Here is a 16,988-nt window from a genome sequence, read left to right on the forward strand (position 1 = left end):
ATCTCATTACTCGAATTACCAGATAATTACCACCGTCATCGCTGCATGTCCAGCCATGGGTCTATTACGGTATAGAAATCCATAAGCCTATAAAGTGCAAAATAAATTTTACAAGCGCGTTAATAAACGATCGAAAGAAAAATCATAAATTATTTAAATGGGGATCGAATTTAAAGATTGAAGGATACTAATAATTTCCATTAATAAATTTCATATGTATACTCAATATTAGTTTTTAAGCTTCTCTCGCATCTTAAGACATGCTCGTTAAAAAACATGAGTCATAATGTAATTACTATATCGCATTACTATATCGTTCTCGAAAGTTTGACAAGTTGCTGCCGTAAAAAATATCGACCAATTATATATTTATGATAAGGAGATGCCATCAGAGCTTTTTGCGGTTTTTTCTTGTTCTAACAATAAGAGGACCGCAGCTTTTAAAACTTGTAAATTCGATGCGTCTGCCGATTTACGCTCAAGATTTTTATCACTCTTATTTTGTTGTCACTAACAAAGGGTCACCGTATAAGACATGGGTTATCATAAATAAAAAATTAATAAAGAGAAATAAAATTGCGATCAATCCAGAGAGAGAAAAACAGGAGACTATATATGCCGCGAAAAGAAAGCTCGGCCAGCGAAAAGAACGAACGGGAAAAAAATGAGCGGGGGAGATGGAGCAAAAAAATTGTCGCGTGACATTATGAAGGCGTTCGATTGTCAATAATCCGATAGCAAACTTTCCGAATCAAAGGGCTAACGTTTGCCTCGTTCACATCACTTGACACGGAATTATTCGTACAAAAGTACTTGCGTGCGTACAATAATAACAATATGCAATAAGTAACATTTAACAATAACGTTTAACAAATAAAATTAAAATATCAATACTCGAAATGAGAATATTTATATCAGTCTATAAAAATAAAGGATTAAGTAAAAAAGTGAATATCGATGGATGCAACATTCTTTTTCTGTCACTGACAGTTCGTAGAACATATAGTAGTTGCCTTTATAAGAAAGTACTGACATGATAACTGGCTATGATTCTGAAAGAATGGAAATTGCTATTCCCATTCTGTGACATACATATGTCAATACAGTCAACAATTTGGTTCCAACATGCTAGAACATATAACATCCAACTTTACTCTTTTATACGCTTCTCTATTCCAAATAATGTAATGTGTGAAAATTTTAGAGCAAGTTTCTATATGTAAATGTCAAAACTCCTCTTTCTCCTCTCTCTCTCCTCTCTCTCTCTCTCTCTCTCTCTCTCTCTCTCTCTCTCTCTCTCTCTCTCTCTCTGCCCCCCCTCCTCCAATATCTAATAGTAAAGGAGCGTAGCTTTTTGGCTCGAGCTAACATATCAACAATGTCTGAGTAAACAAAAGTACAGAGGGAAAGAAACACAGTGACTACAACATTTATTCGGATTATTTGTCAAAGAAACGTCAATCGACACGCGTATCATCGTCTCAACCAGTATAAAAATCAATCTGGCCAAAAATACGTTCGGGATACCAGCCCCCGGTTTTCTGGCGCAAGCAGATTTTTCGGGGCTTTATACGGCACGAGTATTTATAAACAACTGACGAAAGACCTGAGACGCGCGCGTATATCTGGTGACGTAGTTAAAATGACGATAACGAGAACGGCCCAGTATTGCGTCAATGAGATCCTGCCGTCGATGTTAACGATATTAGGCTTTCGACTTTCGATCGTACTTTCACGCGATTCGTCTGTTCTCCTTGCTACTCTGGCTTCGTTACAGAAATCAGTAAGATACTTAAATATTAAACGATAACTGCATAAATGCGACTAAACGGCATAAATTATCACGTATTCAAGTATAACAAAGCAAAATGGACATTTTATGCCAATTCGAAGATTACAGACATTGCTACAAATTGCAATTTTTCACTAATAAAATTATGAGTAATTGCTCTGACATAGAGGGACTAATACTCTGGCACGTTCTCTGGTCACGATCTAGTCATGAGCATTATACAAGTCTTGTAGTTTTCTGAAATAAAATTTAACGTGAAATATATAATTCTAAAAAAGTAAAATAAGATAGAAAAGAATCTTGAATCCGCAACCCGAAATTTTGTCGCTATCTTGTTCTGTACTGTGTTTTTTGCGATAATATCGTTCAATGTTCTCCTTCATAAAATTATCTGCGGATAAATATCGATTCTGATAAGGTGATTGAAATCGACGAGAATAATGAAGAGCATTCGTGTCCCGATTCCGTTAAGGTGAATCTCGACTATACCGATAGCGGATGATCCGGATATGGTTGATCGTCCGCGCGTATTATCGCGGTAGTCACAATTGCGTTGACGTCGACTTCGTATCAATTAGATAGCACGATTTATCGCACCTTAAATTGCTCGTCGCTCGATTGTGAATTGAAAAGATAAAAAATGAAAGACAAAAATAACGAGAACGAGAACGAGGACGAGCGGCCCTAATTTGATTTATTCGATTCCACTGTCGCGTATTAATTATTATCCGCCAATTGCGATTCACGCGATTTCGTTTACGACGGAACGTGTGCGTTGTGCGCCGAGTGCAGTTCGGGGAAATAAGTGACGAACGATGTTTCTTTGAAAATAACTATTCATATATACATTGAAATAAAAATGTCACCCTCGAAAATGTAAAAAAGATAAAAAGATAAGAAAGCGATACGTTTATTAGTATTATTAATATCGATGGAATTTCATAATTATATGGGATTTCTCGCATATAGATTCACTGTCAGTGCTAATTAGCGAAATTGCGCGGAATTTTTGGCACGCCTCGTATGAGAGACATACGCGCGGGAAGCGCATGTTCTCGGCGTCGACGCGCAACGGACGTACGATGAGGAAATGGCTCGTGTGCGCCGCGAGCGCCAGGTTTATCTCATTCTCTCGTTTATCCTCCTTCAAGCCAGCCTCCAAGGAGACTCTCGCCCAAGCACCGGCGATGTTCATCGAGCGACCGCCGGGCGATTCGCGGTGACGCGAGTTACGCAATCGCCGCCTGACTGGCCTTGCGCCAATCTCACGTATCACTCACTCACGCACTCTACTACTCTTCTCTTCTCTTCTCTTCTCCTCTCTCGCAGAACTCTCGCAGAACCGGAACAGAGAGAGGACACGAGAAGACTAGATGTACAAGATAGAAGAGCGACGAGATGGAGAGATGAGCAGCATGTGTTGCGAAACGTGTACTAACGTAGAGACAACTCGCGTCTCGCGCGAATCTGGCTCTGTCTCTGGTATACGTTCCTCGCGATACGTTTCGATAACTGACCCATCCGATCGGTTGCCAGTTTACGGATTTTAATTCAATTTAATTCCTCCGTGCGCGCGCGTCACTCGTATCGCCAGGCAAACTGCAAAAACTTGCGATCTTTCATACGCGGAACGGGAATTCGGGGAGAGACGAGCGAATATGTGAGTTTTTAAGAAGTGGAAAATATGTTTCAAGAGAATATACTGGTCGCTCTAAATAAGTTTATAAAATATAAAATAGTAATCGAAAAAAAATATCCGCGATATGTAATAAGCTGTTGATTGTTTTTATTTCCATATTTCCAAGTTTTCTGCCGAAATCCTCCCTCTATCTTATCTATTGTATATATAAATTCCTTTAAGATTACAAAAGTTTCCTTCTGTCTAGGTTCTAGGTCATGGAGCTTGAGTACAGTTGCACCAATTCTGCTGCTCATTTATGTCACCGGATGACACAGTCGACCATTGGTTTACAAATTAATGCATTTGGTTGTACAAGCCAGCAAACATTAATTCCGAAAAATATAGAAAAAATGTTCGGAAATTTCCATCCAAATTATATATCAACGAATATTAATGAGTTTCTAACAGCCATAAACTATAATAATTAAAACTGTAATAATTTGAATTAATTCAAATTCAAATACAAATTCTGTAATAAATTTGAAATAATGTTTATCCACGAGTAAAGGAGAAATGGGTAAATTAATAGTCCTAATTTCGTACGAAATAAACAATACTCAATTACAAAAAATAATTTACGCACTGTTTACCGCGCTGAGCTCTTAATTAGCCTGCTCCTCCTTTACTTTTGGATATTCAATGTCAGAGCCTTCTACTTCAATTTTGTAATAGTAATAATGCATGCATCTGTACCTATATATATAGGTATATCACGTGTGTCCTTGTATAGCGTCGAATTTAACTGCAGTGTATTCAATAACAAATTACAATAATAAAAAAATAAAATTTAACAAAAATGAAAGCAACATATACGCGCGATCTCAATTTCAACTTTAGCACTACCTGTGCTTGAAAGACATTCTGATTTTGAGATATCCCGTATTAAAAAAACTGTTGATATTGCTCGGCACACACGTGAATGTGCGTATTTGATCTTTTAAAGAATGCGCGATCGTCGTCACTGCGTTATGCAACTCGCGTTATCAAACTACTATCGCAGTTTGCCCTGCGCGCCCGGGACATCACGTGCGCGAAGCTCAATCGCCGATTATGAGCGTTTAAAGCGTACAAACGGCGGTGGCGAGCGTCTTTTAAATCGCGTCTGTTGTCCGAACTGCTATATTCTGGGGAAAAAGAAAAAAAAACAACACACGTGCGATTCACGAGGCGTATACGGTTTACGAGCTGTCGCGACGACACGACGCGAAAGAGAGACAGAATGAATTCATCGATCGCGGAAATAGATCCCTCGCCCACCATATTCCGTATTGTAATGCCCACTAAATGAGACTGAAAAATGAATTGAATTTCTAAATTCCTCTCTTTGTTACATCATTCGATATTCAAAGTGATTCCGTTGAAGAAAGAGATAGAAAGATGTATATTGTTACCGACATCCCCAATATATGTATTTCGACCATGAAAAGAGAAGAAGTTCTCTTATCTAGAATTATGTGCTCGATCATTATTCGTTTCAATCATGAGTATTTAACTTTGTAATTATCGCAACGAGTACGGTATCGTGTAACTTATAATGCGCACGAAAATTAATATTTTATGTGTGTCATAATTATAATTATAATACGTACGATAATAATATAACGTTCAAAAAAAATATCGAATACATATAATGTAACTTAAAATCGTGACTTAAAAGCGCGATATCTTGGATACATATAGTAAATTCTATTTCTCGCACTTTTTGCTTTTTATTTTTGGTATATCGCTTCCTAAGAGAATCCGATGCGATATGTGACAACGCCACGATGAATAACCGCGTCGAAGTACGATAGTCAATCTGGAAAGTTGCGGCGAGTCGGAAGAGCTGATCGGAGAACTGTGTTGTGGCGGACAATAAATAAAAGCGCGCCCGTGCAAACAAATGCGGTTTATGACGTCATCTGGCTACTAGCCACTTTGCTATTATTATTCATCGAGACAAAAAAAAGGTAGACAGAAGAGGTAGATGGGACATTAACGTGTAATAGCTCTGTTAGCTTTAATAGCACCTTTTTCTCCTTCTGTATTCAAAATGAAAACGTTCTGTTGAGAGAAAGAGAGCGAGAGAGAGAGAGAGAGAGAGAGAGAGAGAGAGACTCTCTCAGCACAAGACTCCCCCATTTCTCCCCCTCCCTTAGTCCATTATTTTTAACTCCTGCAACTTTCTATGCATTTTTGGCCATTTCTTTGTTGTACTCATCTAGCGAAACTCAGCACAGTTTACAGAAGTTTGATAAATGCGTTTTAAAAGTAATTAATTGTTATTTTGTTTAAAAATTTAATATTTTTTATCTGCCCAACGAAAAGAGATATCGAGTTAGTTCCAACGGCACAACGTGGCACAAATTATTATCTATCAACAAAAAAAATGGGTTTATTTCGATAAAAGTGCGAGACTAATATAATTTTTTTTTTTATATATTTTTTTTAATTGTTATCGAAGTTATCAATCTCTCGTTTGCGGCAAAAGTCAGCACAAATCCAGCACAATACGGCACAATAAAAAAAACTGAAAATTCGAAAAGTGCGGGGCTATCAAAAATTTTGTTTTTTTTTTTTTAATTTTCTCGAATACGCTTTGAGTTAGGGAGTTGCGGTTTGCGGCACAATACAGCACAAACGTAGCACAATACGGCACAATAAAAAAAAACTAAAAACTCAAAAAGTGCGAAGTTAACTTCACATACATCTACATTTGCCAACTTTCTCATATCGACAGACGTCAAAACCGCAAAACAATAGAAGTAATACCGCGTTTCAAACATGGATATCACAGAGATCTGTGTATTTGGCCACAATGTTGAATAAATATACACACAATTTATTCTTTATTTATTTATTTATCTCAAGCATCCGTGAAAAAACTCTCACGATTCTTCGGCCTTTACACAGCGTTTGTCTAATGTAAACGTCACGTACGATGTAACCACCATGTAGTAGTTTTCGATCTCTATCTCTCTCTCTCTCTCTCTCCCTCTTTTATCGTGAGAATTTTTTATTTGGCACTTGACACGTGAACAAAGCTTTTCGGCTTCATTCTCGCGTGACGCCGACCGTGAGCTGCCGCTTTTTGACAGATTACGACCGTCACCGGTTAGCTCCGGTTCGAACACACGTCAAGCAGAGACCGTCTATACGTTCGATCCAGTTCAAACCGGTAAACCGGCGACTAGCGGTCTCGCGAGATTCAATTCGCGCGCCCGACAGTTAATGCACCGGACTCCCTCATCGCTAAAAACCTTATGGAGGATTCACACTGCGTCCAATGTTCGACGTACGACGATCCGACATCCAATAGGAAATTTTTGTCTCTAATAATAAATTCTGTTATTGGATGTCGGATCGTCGTACGTCGAACATCAAACGTGATCGGACGCAATGGTGAATCCTCCATTACACTCGTAAAAGCTATACATACTCCGATTTTTGTTATCGTAAAATCTATATATACTAAATTTTTTGCCCGCGCTTCGCGCGGGCTCAAAATCTATTGCCCTCTCCCCAAACTCACTCATTAATTAAAAGCACCTTTGATATTCTTTCTCCTCAAACTCTAACCTACATCTTCAAATTCTTTTTTAAAAAATAAAAAATAATAGATAATATTATAGATGCAGATTAGCATATTGTCAAATATTTCAAAAATGTAATCCCTTATATTAAAATCTTCAAATTTTATTTTTGCTCACGCCTCGCGCGTTTTCACCCTCCGTTGATTGGCCATTATTAAACTCTCTTTCATTTTCTTCCATTTTATTTTCTTTTTTCGAAATCATCAAAAAATAAAAAAAAATTTGGCACCGGTTTTAAGAAAATCAATTCTTAATGAAAAATTATCCATTAATAAAAAATTAAACTTATCCTCCAAAAATTAAAAAAATTTTGACACGACTCCTATTTCATATATAATTCTTTAAAATTTGGTCAATTAATTTCCAAAAAATTGGAAAAATTTTGTAACCGGTTTCCAAACAAATCGGTAACGAAAAATTATACACTTCATAGCAAACCCCAGGAAATTCTACCTTTATTTCATATACAATTCTTTGAAATTCGATCAATTAACTCCCGAGAAATTTGAAAAATTTCGTAACCGGTTTCCACAAAAATCGGTAACAAAAAATTATGTATAAAAATTATCCATAAAAAAAAATTTAGCTTGATATCTCAAAGTTTACAGAAATTGGAGCAAAAATCGGAAACCCTTTTATTATTAGCAATTTTTCTATTAACTCATCGTAGCCATCCTCAAAAAATTAGAAAATTTTGAAACCGGTTTCCAAAAAATCGATTATGAAAAATTATACACGTCTGCCATCTCCGAAAAATTAGAAAAATTTAGGCATTGTTTTTAAAAAAGTAAAGAAAAATTATCTTTAAAAAAATTCAGCTAATATATATCTCAAAATTTAAGGAAATAACAATCATCACGTACATTTTTTTAATTAATAAAAAATTATCCATTAATAAAAAATTAAACATTCTCCAAAAATTAAAAAAGGGAATGTTTAATTTTTTATTAATAAATAATTTTTCATTAATTAAAAAAATGTACGTGATGATTGTTCTAATTTCCTCAAATTTTGAGATATATATCAAGCTAAATTTTTTTAAAGATAATTTTTCTTTACTTTTTTAAAAACAATGCCTAAATTTTCCTAATTTTTCGGGGATGGTAAAAATGTGTATAATTTTTCATAATCGATTTTTTGAAAACCGGTTTCAAAACTTTATAATTTTTTGAGGATGGCTACGATGAGTTTATAGAAAAATTGCTAATAATAAAGGGGTTTCCGATTTCTGCTCCAATTTCCGTAAATTTTGTGATATTAAGGCTCCTGGTCCCTGAGCCGAGAACTCTGCGTTGACGGTGGCGCCGTACCGTCGCGGCAGAAATAAGAACTCTCTCCTCTCACTCTCTCCAATGGAGAATTCTGTCTTGTGACACGTTGACAACCTCATTTTAAGTTGCGGTATATTTCTTTATTATTCGCTCTGTACTTGTGCTCTAACGTTTAACGTATTCGTGAAACTCGTGAAATTGACCGGATGGTAAGATTTGCAAGAAATGTATATGCGGAAGGAACATTCACCACTCCTTTCGATAGTCGGAAAACGGCTTGTTTTCCGTATGTTTAGGCTTCGTTTTATGGCTGTTTGTTTATTGTCGAGGGAAAAGGATAGTATCCGGTCAATTTTTAAAGTGTGCTGAAACGATCTGTCGTGATTTTTTATTGAAATGTCTTTTTATTTCGGAAAATACCGCAACTTAAAATTAGGTGTTTTCCTCGCCTCGATAGTAAGAATCCAATATGGCCGCGGTAACTACCCAGGAGCCTTAAGCTGAATTTTTTTATGGATAATTTTTATAGATAATTTTTCATTACCGATCTTTTTGGAAACCAGTTACAAAATTTTTCTAATTTCTCGGAAGTTAATTGACCGAATTTCAAAAAATTGTATATGAAATAAAGGTAGAATTTCCTGGGGTTTGCTATAAAGTGTAATTTTTCGTTACCAATCTTTTGGGAAACCAGTTACAAAATTTTTTCAATTTTTCGGCAATTAATTGACCGAATCTTAAAAAATTACTTACGAAATAGAGGTAAAAATTTCCAGGGAATTGCTATAAAGTGTATAATTTTTCGTTACCGATTTTTTTGGAGAGGGGAATAGATTTTGAGCCCTCGCGAAGATCAAAATCTAGTTTTCAATAAGGAATACGGAATTTCACGCACCACAGAATTATAATATTAATAATGTTAGCATCCCGAGCATCCGAGTTAATATTAGTTGAGAGAGAAATAATATTTTATAATGTGTCACAGTTACCGCACCAAAACGCAAACTTGAATATGCATTACGAAGAACATATATATACATATACATTTAATTTTGTACGTAGAATTAAAATTGCCGGAATATTTAAGTTGGCATGAAATTGCTAAGTCCGGAGAATTCCAAGCCGTCTGACTACTGCGTGCCTCTTTCCACTGCAATTGTCTGATTCCCGTTACCCGGGATTACTACTCGACGAATTGAGATACACATGAAACTGAAAATTGATTGGAAACCGTTTTCAATCTGCTCACGTCCATTCTCAATTTCCGGCGATGTAATTTTTCACAGTAAAGTCTTGCATTTCGCAGTGGAGCTATCGCATCGCTGTACGTTCTCCCTCTGATTATTTAGGTAATAGAATTAGGTTAAATCTCTCTAAATTCTCATCATCTATCGATGGCTGTTTTCTATAATTATTGCTTACGGGAAGAAAACTCTAAACAAATAAAAAGTTATTAAGCAATAAACTTACTAATAAATGTCAATAACACGAAGCTCGTGAAAAATTCCAAAGCTTTCGCGTATTGGAAATATTTCGATACAATTCTTAACCATTTTCGTTCAACAATATCCTAGAAATCTCACGAGAGTGATTTCTTGCGCACGACATTCGGTCAAGGCTTTTATATAATATTTGGAGCAGCTTCCGGTAACCAGATTCTGTAGGTTGGCAAAACCAATGACCCTAATCGCCTTCTCGATATACTACAACAGCGGTTTCTCAGATAACAGCTACCGGAAAAATGCGGGAAAGTCTTGTCGTGTGGTAAAGAGAAAGGTCACAAAAAAGCGAGAATTTATTCAAATAATGCACGAAACACAGAAAGTAAATACATTATATTATTTAAAATAACATCAATCCTTAAAATCTGATTTCAAATTTTGAACATAGACAATTTGATTTATTATCGAACATATTTATCTCGCGTCACGTTTATATCTGAAATATTCCGAGAAATTGTCGAAATTCTTCACAAAAGCGGAGCGTACTCTAAAGACCGCGCAAGTCGGAAAATATTCAAAAAATGATGATCTTTCATGGCAAACTGCAGTGAGAGATTTGCAAAAAGTAGGTATCGCGTTTTATTTGACGCGGCGTGCATTACGAAGCGAAATAGTTAAATTCTTATTTCCAGATTTTTATTTCCGCTGTTTTATTTGCCTGGGTGCGAAAGGGTCCGAAAGGGTGCGATTTCGATCATTTCGAATAATTATGTCTTACATCCGCGAGCTTTGTTAAAAGAACGCGCACGTGCACGCGCGCGACGCACGACATACATACATATATGTACATATACATACATACAGACGACGTACGCACGTGCGCCAGTGTACAGTGTCCGCGGCGGTTGACCGTGACTGTATCTACGTCGGAGGAAGAGACACATTACGTTCAATCTACCTCCGTCGCTCTCGACTCTGACTTCTCGCGAATCTCTCGCGCGAGAAGAGAAACGCGAAAAAAAGCGCGACGCGCCATGCCGCGCCGCGACACGTCGTTCCGTTCGGTTCCGTTCCGTTCCGTTCCGGCCGATGACTCATTCGCGCGAAGCACATTCACGACGTGAATCACGTCCTGAACGTAATGTGATTAAACTAAGGAAGCCGAACGACTCGCTCTTTCTCGAGTTCCGGAAGATGAGAGGAAGTAGAAAGCTCCCAGCTCGTAATCTTGTTCGTGCAACGCATACCATTCGCTTCTGTATCGCAAAAGTAAACAGTTAAGTCAAGAATTAAACAAGTTTATCTTTGTCAAATTCTCAAAAGTAACGTATCGTTTGTACATTGAAGATAGAACTGAACAGTGTGTATTCACATATATATCCTTTGTGGTCATGAGATTTAGGATTAACATGCAGCGACGTTATTCAAATGTTAAAAAACTTGAGAAAATCTAGCTTGTCTCTTTAAAATATTTTTATATATCCAACTTAATTTTAGCTTTCACGACATAGTTTAGCTTTCAAGACAAGAAATAAAATTGAAGAAATTGAATTTACGCAATTAATTAAATTAAATTAATTTAATTTTCTGAGAAATTCTTGAAAGAAACATTAAGATATCATTAAACTATCACCTAAAGATATCATTAAACCTAAATTCAATTTTTCTGATAAAATAATGCATAACATTTTTTCAAGGTTATAACCTGAATTTGAAACATTTGAATTTTAAATCGAGGACTAACTATAACTTACACTCTTTTATCAATAATATTCTTTATTACTAATTCTCAACTGCATTATCCTCTTTTATACTCAACTAATTAATTAAATAGAGATAATCCAATTACAATTTAAACTTATTGGCATTAAAATTAAATCGCCCATTAATCAGTCTTTTATGTACAATCCCAAATACCTTTTTCCTTTCGTTATATATTTCTATTTCTGCGGATTATTTCCGACAATACGAAGATTATTCAACGCTCGTCGATTATTCCGGGCATCGATGATGCGGCTCGGTTCGTCTGGAATACACGGAATAGTCGTCGATGCAAATGAGTTAAGGGTGAAGGAGGCAGGCGCCTTGTTATTCGATTCTGAAGTTGTATGCCGCGCGACTCGAGATCGCACGAGTCGATACGTGCGGCCACGGCGTCGCGACGCTATATAGGCGACGCGACGCGACGACAGGAAGAGATTGGCGGCGTTTTTCGCAGCGCCAGAAAAGAAGGCCGTACGCATTGCGTGGATGTGGGTAGTCGTCGGTAGAAACAGGCAGATAGTGGGCGTGTAATTTCGACACAAAACGACGAGTAGTTAACTCGTTGAACGACCGCCCTCTTGCATATCCCTGCATGGTGACAAGGCATGGTAACGTTAGCGTTAGAGGAAACATCAAAGCGACACAAGTGGAAAAGAAAAACCTAAAAAGGAAGGGGAAAAGAGGGGAGAAGGGAGCAACGAATCTCTCTACATTTTCCCTTAACCTACATCCTACATCCGGAATCCTTCTTGTTAAATATTAAAGTTAATCTACGTCCTACTAATTTTTCTCTTTCTCCTCCGCTTTTCTCCTTCGAAGAAAAGAGAGAATCGAAACATGTTAGAGCATTGATTAAAATTTCCAGAAAGGAGCTAAATATACGAGATAAGCTGTAAAAAACGCGGATATCGTTTGAAAGTCAAAACAAGATATCGCGACAACGCAACGATAGTTTGACGGGCGCTTTGTTCTTCGGGTTCTATCAGATTTCACTTGGACTTGTCAATCTGATGGAACGAGAGCGGAACAATGCCGATAGTGATAGACCTATGTGATATAGACCGGCGTTTTCCGCTGTCTAAAAATCCGTACGTATAACCGAACGATAATATCGACGAATCGAATAATTGCAATTATATAAGGATATTAAAAAGAGAAGGAAGCGGGGATAGAGGAAGGAAAGAAGGGTATAGAAGTCTGTAAGCCGGGGTGAGGCGAGAGGTCCTCGAATGAGGGGGTGGGTGGTGGTGGTGGTTGTATCGACCGCGCCGCACTGCGGGGCTTTATCCCCTCTCGCGCCGCCGCCGACGCCGTCGACGCCGCCGACGCTGCTCACCACCGTTTCTCTATCCGCTAACACCCTTCTGCCCCTACGACTATACCCTGCCCCCTCGTGTCGACATACATCCAGACGAACGTACGATCCCTTCCTTCCTCGAGTCGCTGCCTCACCCTGCGCCCCGCAGTCGGTCAGTAACCCATTCGCTTCCGGTATGCGATTCTGCGAAAACGCGCGCGCGAGTAAAGGGGTGAATTTTTCATTTTCCACCTCTCGGCGTTGAATTTCATGCGGGCGCGTGTTCAAATATCACGAAATATCACGATCGATAAGCATGCATCGATGACCAACGGTTTAACAAAGTAGACTACGATAATATACGGGTGAAAAAAAACAGAGATGTTTATTTTATTAAATACGATAGGGTAGGAATAATGCTGCAAGATATTTTTCACATTGAGGGAGAAGACAAAAAATGCGAATTGACGAGAGAGAACATTTCCTGATGTATCGTGTATCTGTTTCGCCGCGTGAATACGAACCGAGACACATCTCTATATCGGGGATAGTAAAAAGCATGGATATACTCGGCGTTTTTACTCAGTGAGGCGTCATATATCACCGCTTTCTCTAAGCATCCCTCATCTCCACATTCTTAAAAGTATAATACGATCTTTTCAAGTTTCACTCAAAAGACTTTGCGATCATCTACAAAATGTTCCAGAATAATCAATCAAGACGATTAAATGAATATCAGTAATTACTTTTCAATTTGTTTTTCCATATTTGTTTTTAGTCTTGTTTGGATTCTTGATAGAATTATAGATGATTTATCGTTGTTAAATAGATTAGTAGTTATAATCTCGTAAAAATAATCAATTTTTTTCTGAATTACTCTCATTTTTCCTTATTATTATTCTTAAATTACTTATATTTAAATATTTCTTCCTTATAAAAAATTATAAGGAAAGTTCTTGCGTCCGAATAATCGACAATCCGAAACGGCATCGTTGCGAAGAAATTGCCGGTCTTCGCGAGAAATAAATTATCACAATGGGTCGTACTGCAATGCCGCCCGCGAATGGCTAATCAATCGCTATTGACAGGATACGTACCTGTGCAATTTAACGAATAGCGTGGAACATTACGTAACCAATGTATCAGACGACGACATCGTAATTCGCGTTACGTTTTACCTCATTCGCACATTAAACTATCACTATAGCGCGGCTATAGTTACAAAAAAAACGTCCGCGATTCTGCTTCTTCTACGAAGAAGAATTGCATAATTAATTAACGTTACTGATTCTCGCGCAATCGCTTTCTAGGAAGCGCGCGAGCAACCGCATTCAAATTTTCGATTTTCTTCCTCGGTTGCTAGCACGGTTACGTAACACAGTGAACGTTACGTAACGTACCAAACGTACGTACGAACGATCGCTCAGAGGGTCTGGATCGAACAACAAAATGCCGAAACGTTCACTACATCTTAGCCCTAAACAAGCTTACATTTAAAGTCTAACATTTAAAAAAATTAATAAAGTCGAAGTTGGCCGGCTAAGTTACCGGAGCCTTTTAATACAATCAGCACTAGATTGATATAATGTTTGTGTCGAAGTACGTGTATGTAATTTCACGTATACATATTTAAACAAATGGAAAAGCTTCAACTTCTCGAACTGTGGACCAAAACTCCCAAACTCCCCAAGCTTGACGACCAATTTCAAATTTAATGTCTCCTCCGAAAAATAGCCCAGTTTTCTCCGCACGAGCCCCAATCGTGCGGGGGGTGCAGTTTGGAATATAAAAATTCCTGTGATCAGGTGGACTCGAACCCGGTTCCTCGGAGTTACGAGTCTAGCGCTTTACCACAAGACCACACTGCCACCAATGAAGACAGTTATAAATTTAGGCGCAAGTGTCGCATTGAGATGATTTGTTACAGACACCACTCGGCCTGCATCTATCGCGAATTTAGTTCATATAAAAGTATTTCTCAACATATATGCGGCAAAAATACTAAATTTATGGCAATTCATTATTAGTGGTGACTAATATTAATAGCCCTTGTATAGACGGTCATCTACGGCAATCTTAGCTGTGTTTCCTATAGATTTAATTTACGATTTAAATCTATTTTATTCGGTTTACGTGTATTATTTTCCCAGCATGTGCATGTGTGTTACAATCTTATTTTAATAATTATTCCGAATATTCTGATAAATACAATATATTCCATAGAATTTGTCGCATTGTTGATCAACTAGTTGGTTAACGATGCCATCAATAATGTATGAGAATCAACTACTTGTCTATGACGCAATTGCGCAACGATACATTTTAAACAACGCGTTTTCATGTTCAACTAACAATTCACGCGAGAAAAACAGCCATTCTTCAACAAAATCCCTACTGACGCATTCTGCTCCGCGCGAAATCCCTCGGCACGTCATAATTTCTCCGCCAAGTTAATACGAATTTTTTAGCAAAGCATGAAATCCTACATCGTGCATAATAGTGCGATAAGAAGATCCGTCAACCGGAAGAACTCGGGGAACGGTATTAAAACTTTAATAAGACTGCAAGACGGAATTTCGCCGTTCCGAGGCGAGGGCATGAAATTGAGAGTTGTCATTTTCCGCGGCGGCGGCGCACGATTCCACTTTAATAATCTCATCGAGTTTATTACGGGGAAGGACCGACCCCGGGTTAGAGACATTGAGTAGGATGTCTTATTTGCCTCGAAAGCGGGAATTCTGTGCTTGCTTGCCGAAACGGAGAGCCGAGAGCGAACCGTACGGCTCGCGGCTCGCGGACCAGGAAATAATAAGGTTTCGTCGCCCGTGTTCATCGATTACCAATCGGTGCAGGTTGTACACTTCCACTGGCAGTACTGATGGCACTGCGGAAACGAGCTACGTCGCATTAGGAGGCACATCGCACATCCATCGATCGTAATAATCGTCGAACGTGACCGATTACGCGTTATTCACGATTGCGGCGGGTACCTATACTCAGCGTACCCGCCGTTTGAGCGACCGGCTCGATTTCGGATCAAATAAATCCCTCTTCGCATTCTAAGTGAATCGCGGTAAGAACAAAAGATATGGACACAGTGATATGGAATGAAATTAAAACAATCCTGTCGTAGTCTGGTACATACAACAGATATGGTAAAATTAAATTAGTAATAAATAATAAAAACTTTTGTCTTTACGTAGCACATAATGCTTTAGTTTTAACAAAGCAGGATAGTTATAAAATATCCGATTACGTCTGGATTGTTATCAATTTCAGAATGCCAAAATGTAAAATGTTTGACATATCATTAATGTGCCCACGACTAATACCTCACAATATTTCACTGCAATTATAATATATCTAATGAATGTATATATGAATGAGAGATATATATTGTATATGTATATATATACATATATCTGGCGATAAGTTTCGCGTGCCTATTGAATTAATTAAAAATTATATATATTTGTTGACGTGGAAAATAGCGCAAAACCACGCAATCGTTGCATTGTCGTTCATGCCTTTGCGTGAACGACCATTATGATCGTGACATGGGCAATTTTCAAGTAGCTTTTAATTAAAGTTAAAGCTATTAACACGCATGTACATATATATGTTCTCGTACTGTTGGCGTTATATAATTTTATCAAAGCGAATAAGCCGTTATCTCTATTGGACACTCGCTCTTCGATTTACGACGTCGCGAAAACGTCGCTCGTGCGTATATACATAAAATATATCTTAGATGATCATTATTCTTTCACGCACACGCGAGGCAGAAATGGCGTTTGCGAGAAATGGGGAAAAGAGGGTGCAGAAAGAGTACCGTTAATCGTTTCAACCCCTAGTAAACTCTGTGACTCGCTAAAAGCGATTCCGATATTTCAATCACACCTTAAAAAAATGCATTGTTCTCAATTAAAGTGAGTGTCGAGCATTATCCACGTTGCTGATACGTACGTTTTAAACCAATTGAGAAAATTTTATTTTATTTCTTTTAATTTATATTTTCAAAAAAAATATATAGACAATTTTGATGTAAGTTGTATTTAATTAATTGTCTTAAGGCCATTGCACGTAACAAAGATTTAGCCATAATCGTAAAACCGTAAGAAAATGAACTAATCACAGTCAATTATTCTTCGAGCTCAAGGAAAATAATC

General features: G+C 37.7%; 1 protein-coding gene across 3 annotated transcripts in view; it reads right to left on the minus strand.

Annotated features, from left to right (window-relative positions):
- Positions 1 to 16,988, minus strand: part of Atpalpha (sodium/potassium-transporting ATPase subunit alpha) — a 77,031-nt gene that overhangs the window by 51,123 nt on the left and 8,920 nt on the right. The window lies entirely within an intron of this gene.

This window comes from Temnothorax americanus, unplaced genomic scaffold (genome assembly GCF_048541705.1).
Source record: "Temnothorax americanus isolate GAGA-0224 unplaced genomic scaffold, ASM4854170v1 Scaffold64, whole genome shotgun sequence".
NCBI classification, from domain to species: domain Eukaryota; kingdom Metazoa; phylum Arthropoda; class Insecta; order Hymenoptera; family Formicidae; genus Temnothorax; species Temnothorax americanus.